Source organism: Neovison vison, chromosome 4 (genome assembly GCF_020171115.1).
Source record: "Neovison vison isolate M4711 chromosome 4, ASM_NN_V1, whole genome shotgun sequence".
In the NCBI taxonomy this organism is placed as follows: domain Eukaryota; kingdom Metazoa; phylum Chordata; class Mammalia; order Carnivora; family Mustelidae; genus Neogale; species Neogale vison.
The window spans coordinates 144,614,615-144,621,518 of NC_058094.1; positions in this window are offsets into that span (position 1 = coordinate 144,614,615).

The following is a 6,904-nucleotide window of genomic DNA, read 5'->3' on the forward strand; positions in this document are numbered from 1 at the left end:
TACTGTCTATTGGGTTTTGTTAATAAGGTGTTGTGTAGCTGGATAAAATGGAGATTAATGCATTTTTTTCTTGAGCTAGAGTGCATTAAGTGACATGAATCATCAGCTTTTCAAGACTGTATCTGGAACCACCTGAGTCTGAAGATTTTGTTAAAGGTACGTCTTTAGTTATCTCTTATCACTATTGGTTGGTATAGATTTTCATTCTTTTCTTAGGCTAATTTTGGTAATTTATATTTTGCTGAAAAATAAAGAAAAAGAAGTTAAACCTCTTTTTTTTTAAAACCATGTGTATTTTGCTTTTTTTTTTTTTTTCTTAATCAGGCCTTTTTTTCCTGTAAAGACCCTATTTTTTTTCTTAAGATTTTATTTATTTATTTGACAGAAAGAGAGAGAATAAGCACAGGAGCAACAGTGGGAGAGGGAGAAGCAGGCTCCCCAGTGCGCAGGGAGGCCAGGATGGGGCTTGATCCCAGAACCCTGGGACCATGACCTGAGCTGAAGGCAGATGCTTAATCTGCTGAGCCACCCAGGTGCCCCAAGAACCTACTTTTTAGAAGACTGCTTTTCAAATAAGAGTTAATAGAAATAGAAAAGGTGCAACATAGGCAGAGAGGCGAGCAAGTCCAGAGAAAGGCCCTGTGGAGGAAGGGGACAGCTGGCTCACAGCCCCACCTCACCATTTTGCCTATAATTAGTATTCCAGAGGCTAGATAAAGCCATTACCTCCCAGCTCTCAGATTGTCAGAGGTTGCTTATCACAGTACGGGGACAGCAAAGAGATTTCAGCTCATGGGGCATCTCAAATAGATTGGAAACTGCTCTGCTTCTCTGTCTTGAGGAAAATATTGCCGCCATGTTTCTGACAATAGGGGTGCTTATTAGATTTTGGTTTAAGGGTATCTGCTAGCTGTGCCTGGCTCATCGCAGGTCCTCAACCAATATTTGTTGGGATGAGTGAATCTCTACTGAATGTTCCCAAGCTCACTGAGCCTCGCCATCTGCATCTGTAGAATGGAGCAGTGATCCCAACCTCATGGGTTTATTTTGAAGATAAGATAGAATGATGACTTGTGACAGCATACTCCATTCTAGATGGTTAAGAAAATGTGAAATCTGTGCTTTGGAACTTACTAAAATTAAGCGGCTAGCCTGCTGAGTCATGTATGGAAAATTTATTGTGTTTATTTCCCTGACCCTATTTAATAGTTTATCATTCGATAATAAGCAATTTAGAGAATAAATTTCAGCAGCAGTGGATCGCTCATTGGAATTGGGGGCCGCAGATGGGGTCTGCCTGGTAGATGGTGAGATGTGACCTCAGGGCTTTCTCAGTTCCTAAAGTTCATCTTGGATGTATTTTTTAAATTTAGTAATTAGGTCAAACAATATATTTGACCAGAAAACCACATTGACCTAACTTGACATATTCTGCTCTCATTTGAGGTCTTAAAATTTCATCTGGCAGGATAATTAGGACCATTATACTGGTTATTGAATCTTTGAAATGTGATTTTCTTCTTTCCTAAGTTCAGATTTCCTTTTTATATCTAATTTGGTCAAGGGGGGGGCATCATTTTGGCTTCAGGATCTCTAAAGAACACTGACAATTGGATGCCTAAAATGACTGTCATAAAATGAAAACCAGGAAGAAAACAAAATCATACCCAGTTTTATCAATAGTAAGTACCGGGTGATGCAGTCACCTGGGCCTTCAAAACCTTTGTATGTTTACGTATGCTTTTCTCTCTTGGAGAATCAGTCACATATATTCCCTTTGAATTTCCGTGAACTCGTTGCTTTCTATATAGATCAGGACAGCAGATTTCCCATCAAGAGTAGCCATTCATACTAAATATTAGCAAAACTCAAAATGTGGTAAGTAAAAGAAAGCTGCATTCTCCTTCTAGATGGTGTATTGTCGTCGAGGCTCAGTTATCCAGGAGTAGGGAGTGCTGTTGTCCTGAAGGTCATCTTGAGGTCGGCATTATTTTTCAACACAAACCCTTGTCACAGGCCTCTCTTTAGTTGGCAGTTGTCATTTTCCTCTTTTTTCCTTTTCCTTTGACCTGGAAATCCTAGGGCAGGCCATTGAGGCCGGACGAGTTAAAGTCATGACTCATTCTCAAATTCAGAAAAAGAGAGAATTCAATGATTAACAGAGGCAGCCAGAAGGGCTGTGGTAGAAACCCATTCCTGAGCACCCAGAAAGTGTTGCTTGTTGACATACTTAACTTAGGCTTTTGCATCAGCAAGCTAAGCAGCTTGCTTGAGGTAACTCCTCAGCCTTGTCCCCCTGGGTATGAATCAGCTTTTCTGCTGAGGTCAGAGAGCATGGATCCCTTACACAGAGGAGAAGTGTGTCGTCCTCCCTGTGGGGTTCCTGGCCCCCTGGGCCTTCTGACTAGGAAGCGTTTCTGAGCTCACCTCAGGTGGAGCTTCTCAACTGCCCAATTGGGGAGAAAATCTTTTCTCAACCACTTTAAATAGCTCTTTGAAGTGGAGAGGGTCCTACAAAATATAGCAGGGTGGCTAGACTTGATTTTCATGAAGGTAGAGTTAGAAAATCCTCATACTCAATCCTTATGCTACATATAACACATCTGACGGCCAACCTCAAACATAGGGATATTTTAACTCTCAAAGTGTTTCAGTGTAATTCCGGAGAGCTATGCATTATAAAAGCATAAAATGTAATCGTTTGTGCCAGCTTTCTTAACCTACAATGTCCTAAAGATGTAAAAATAATCCTACTGAACAGAGGAATGTTATAAATGGTTGAATCCCTTTGGTGTGAATTCTGTCATATAGCTGTGCCTGGCTCATCGCAGGTCCTCAACCAATATTTGTTGGGATGAGTGAATCTCTACTGAATGTATAATTTGGTGTGAATTTGGTGTGAATTCTGCCTTTACTGAAAAGGCAAGAGGCTAGTGGTTTACATTGTATGTACCTTACATGAAGTTAGGAACTGTTGTAAAATGGGAGGAGATTTTTGTGATCATCAGTATTTCAAAAATACTTCCGATAAAGCCTATCTAGAATAATCACAAGAATTTTAGAAGTTGTCAACCCATCTTGCACGTAGTAGTTTGGTGAATTGGAGTAGGAGTTTAACTATAAAAGAGGAGCGATGTCATTAATAATTTTGTGAGTCTTATTAAAAAGACTTTAATAAGAGAAAAGTGATTAACAAAATCTAATAACTGAGAACCCTGACTTGAAGAGTTATAAAATTCATCACTGTGAGGACATGGTTGCACACACTGGCTGTTCACGTTTAACCTACTAGTACAAAATAATAATGATGGTGATAATTTTAAAGGCTTCAGGTTGGCCAAACTACCGTCTATATAATTCATAAAGTACTAAAATAATATTTTAGAAATAATCATAACTGCCATTTCTTTAAAATGAGCATATAACTCAGAGTTAGTACACTTAATTAAATTGAATCAGAGCTATATTATTGGATTCTTAGGTTTGTGGGTTCTCATAAGACAAAACTCACAGACCTTCTAAAATAATCCAGGACCACAGAAGACGAGCAAAAAGATGGGGAGTTTGCGTAGAGATAGTTGGTTATACTCTGAAATGATGTCGTTACCATTCGTAACACTCAGTTACTCAGCACACCCAGCTGAACCTGACCACTTTTGGTCATAGGTCCAAGTTCATTTCCATATCTTAATATTGAAGCTACAAGAGTGGTCTTGCTATAAATACCCTGCCTCACATTTTAATATAAAATGTGTGCTATTTAACACTTCTTGTATGACTTACATCAATGATAGAGATTTCTGCTAATTGAAGGCTTTAAAATTATTACAGCTTCGTACATAAATACCCACAGCTTTAGTAACGGCTTTGTGAAACTGGGTCTTACCATCGATCAGTTTTAAGAGAGAGAGAGAGAGAGGGAGGGAAACCAAGAAACAGACTCCTTTTGTTGTTGTTTTGCTTTTGAGATTTTATTTATTTATTTGAGAGAGCGAGGGAGCATGAGCACAAGCCCAGGTAAGGACAGAGGGAGAAGCAGATTCCCCCCAGAGCAGGGAGCCCAACGAAGGCCTCGATCCTAGGACCCTGGGATCATGACCTGAGCCGAAGGCAGATGCTACCCAGGCTCCCCTCAAGAATCAGACTTTTAACTCTGGAGAGTATGGAGGGATGGGTGAAATAGGGGAGGGCGTTTAGGAGTGCACCTGTTGTGATGGGCCCCAGGTGATGTATGGAAGTGTGGGATCATTATATTGCCCCCCTTAAACTGATATTACACTGTATGTTAACTAACTAGAACTGAAATAAAAACTTCAAAAAACCCAGTGACCAATGTCATAACTCTTAAAATGTGAGATTTTCAATTATAAGGCAAATTTTGTCAATGGCCTTTCTTTTATAACATCCTCTAATATTCATGAACGATGAAATGTCCATTAAATGGTTAGGAAATAAGATATCTTATACTGGATTGTGTAATGCTGAGAAGTTTTCAAGGAAATTGTTAGACCTGTCCCCGACTTCTAGCAGTATCCACAGTATAGTCATTAACTTGAAAAATAAAAACAGAAATACGCCATTGTGCCCACTGTGTGAAAAATAAAATCTCGTAATATCATAGGCATGGAAGTTGCTTATCATTTCACATTTAGTGCTTTGTTTGAAACTGACCCATGACCCATTTGAGATCAAAGTTCATGCAACTGGCAAGTAATGGTGGCATTATTGTATGTCTGTGACATGTGAAGTGCACAAAAAAGGAATTCATAGAGATAAATTGTTTGGCATGCACAAGTCCTTTCTAAGCCTTAAGGATTTTCTCAAATTCAAAAGAGGATAAAGAACGAGAGAAATAAATTATTAAAGGTAGCCGGTTTCATTCTTTTTCTCCCTTCCCCCAAAGGCTTGGAGTTCCTACTTCTTAAATATTTTTATGCCTTTCAGTGTGAGTTTCATGGTCCAAGAGCCTCACTTTTACTAAACATGACAGAACTTCTAGCGGTGGAAGAGTGCTATATTTCAGCTATGTAATGGTTTAATAGGCTTTTATGTTTAGGCTTGCATGCTAACTATGATTTACACTATTTGCGGGAGGCTATGAAGGGAGGAAAATAAATTCAGATTCGGAATGCGGTGTTCCCTGTAACCTGCATGCAGCCAAAATCCATTCCGGGAGCACTTAGGTGCCATGTCCAGGCAGGCTGCCGAGGAGGGGAAGAAGTCGGAAAACTTGTAAGGTGCTTACCTTGGGACAAGAGAAGCCATTCTCTGTATAGAATTTGTGCCTCCCACCTCTCCAGAGCACAGGATGCACTGAAAGGAGAGGCGCAAGGTTTCCCTTCTCTGTTGAGCACCATTTTCCAAACAGACCAGATGGCCTCTGGTGGGTGACAGTGAGAGAGAAAAGTGAGAGACAAGTGTATCCAGGCAGATATTAAAAGTTCAGGGTTTTTTTGTGGGGCTTAGGGAGGCTAGGAAGGACCACTATTTGGGGGATCCAAAGCCCTTGGTTTAACTGACAGCTCTTTCACTTACTAGAAACCTTGGTGAAGTGGCCCCTGTCTGTGAATCACGTTCCACTAGGACATAAGTCGTGTCCCTGTGCTCATGTATTGTCTGTAGCTGCTTTTGTGACACAACAGCAGAAATGAGTCTGGGGCGCCTGAGTGGCTCAGTCGGTTAAAGATCTGCTTTTGGCTCAGGTCATAATCCTTAGAGTTCTGGGATCAGGCCCCTCATCAGTCTCCCTCCTCGACAGGGAGCCTGCTTCTCCCTTTCCCTCTACCTGTGCTCCCTCTCTCTTTCTCTGTCAAATAAATAGATGAAATCTTAAAAAAAAAAAAAAAGACAAAATTAATTGCAGTTACGTGAATAAAATCTCAATGGGTACTTGACAGTTACATTTTAGTAGGTACCCTTCTCAGGGCTTACCAGGAAGAGCCTATGTCTTCAGTTATGTACCTCCTTTACTAAAGCCTGTTTTTAGTTCACCAAACCCACCGTATTTGCTGATTTCTCTGCTGACCCTGAGTTTCTCTTCCCATTCCCGCCCTACCCTTTGTATAGGGATAATTCCTATTTGTCCTTAAGACTTAGCCCAAGTCTCCAGTAAGACATTTATTCCCCATCAACGCCTTCCCAGTACCTTTACCATCCCATTTCATTCTTTTTCTTGCTGACCCTTATTCTACATATCACAATGCACGTTATTCATTTCATCAAAATATTGATCATTATTATAATTACTTGTCTGTAGGTTTCCTCCATTAAGCTATAAGCTCCTCTCTTCACTCATATATTCCTAGGACTTAGCATGAGTGCCTGACATACAGTAGTAAATCATATTTATTCTTCTCCCTCAGTTTGGTCTCTTATAAGCAAAATTCTGGTTCCCGGGAGTGCCTAGGTGGTTTGATCGATTAAGTGCCTGATTCTTGGTTTCGGCTCAGGTCATGATCTTGTAGGTCCTGAGATCAAGCCCCGCACTGGGCTCTGTAGTCAGTGGGGAGTGTGCTTGAAAAATTCTCTCCATCTGCCCCTCCCCAACTGTCTCTTTTTCTCTCTCTAAAAATAAATCAATCTTAAAAAAAATTCTGGCTACCTCTTTTGATAGGAAGAATGTTCATAAATAGAGAACCCCTCAGGAAATTTCCTTGACTATTGTGCGAAGAATGGGTAAATATCATATGCCACTGTATCCTTTTCTGTTACAGAAAACTCTTTGAGCCCTAATAGCTGTTGAATCCCAAGATAACTTTTTCATTGTTGTTGCCAACAAACTCATGTGCTCAGAAAGTATGGATTATAGTTTGTCTGTTTGGTTTTTTTTAAGCCCAGGTATGTTGAGGCATTGTCAATGTGGGCAGTATTTCCTCCACAATGAAATGTTCCTGAATAATTTTCC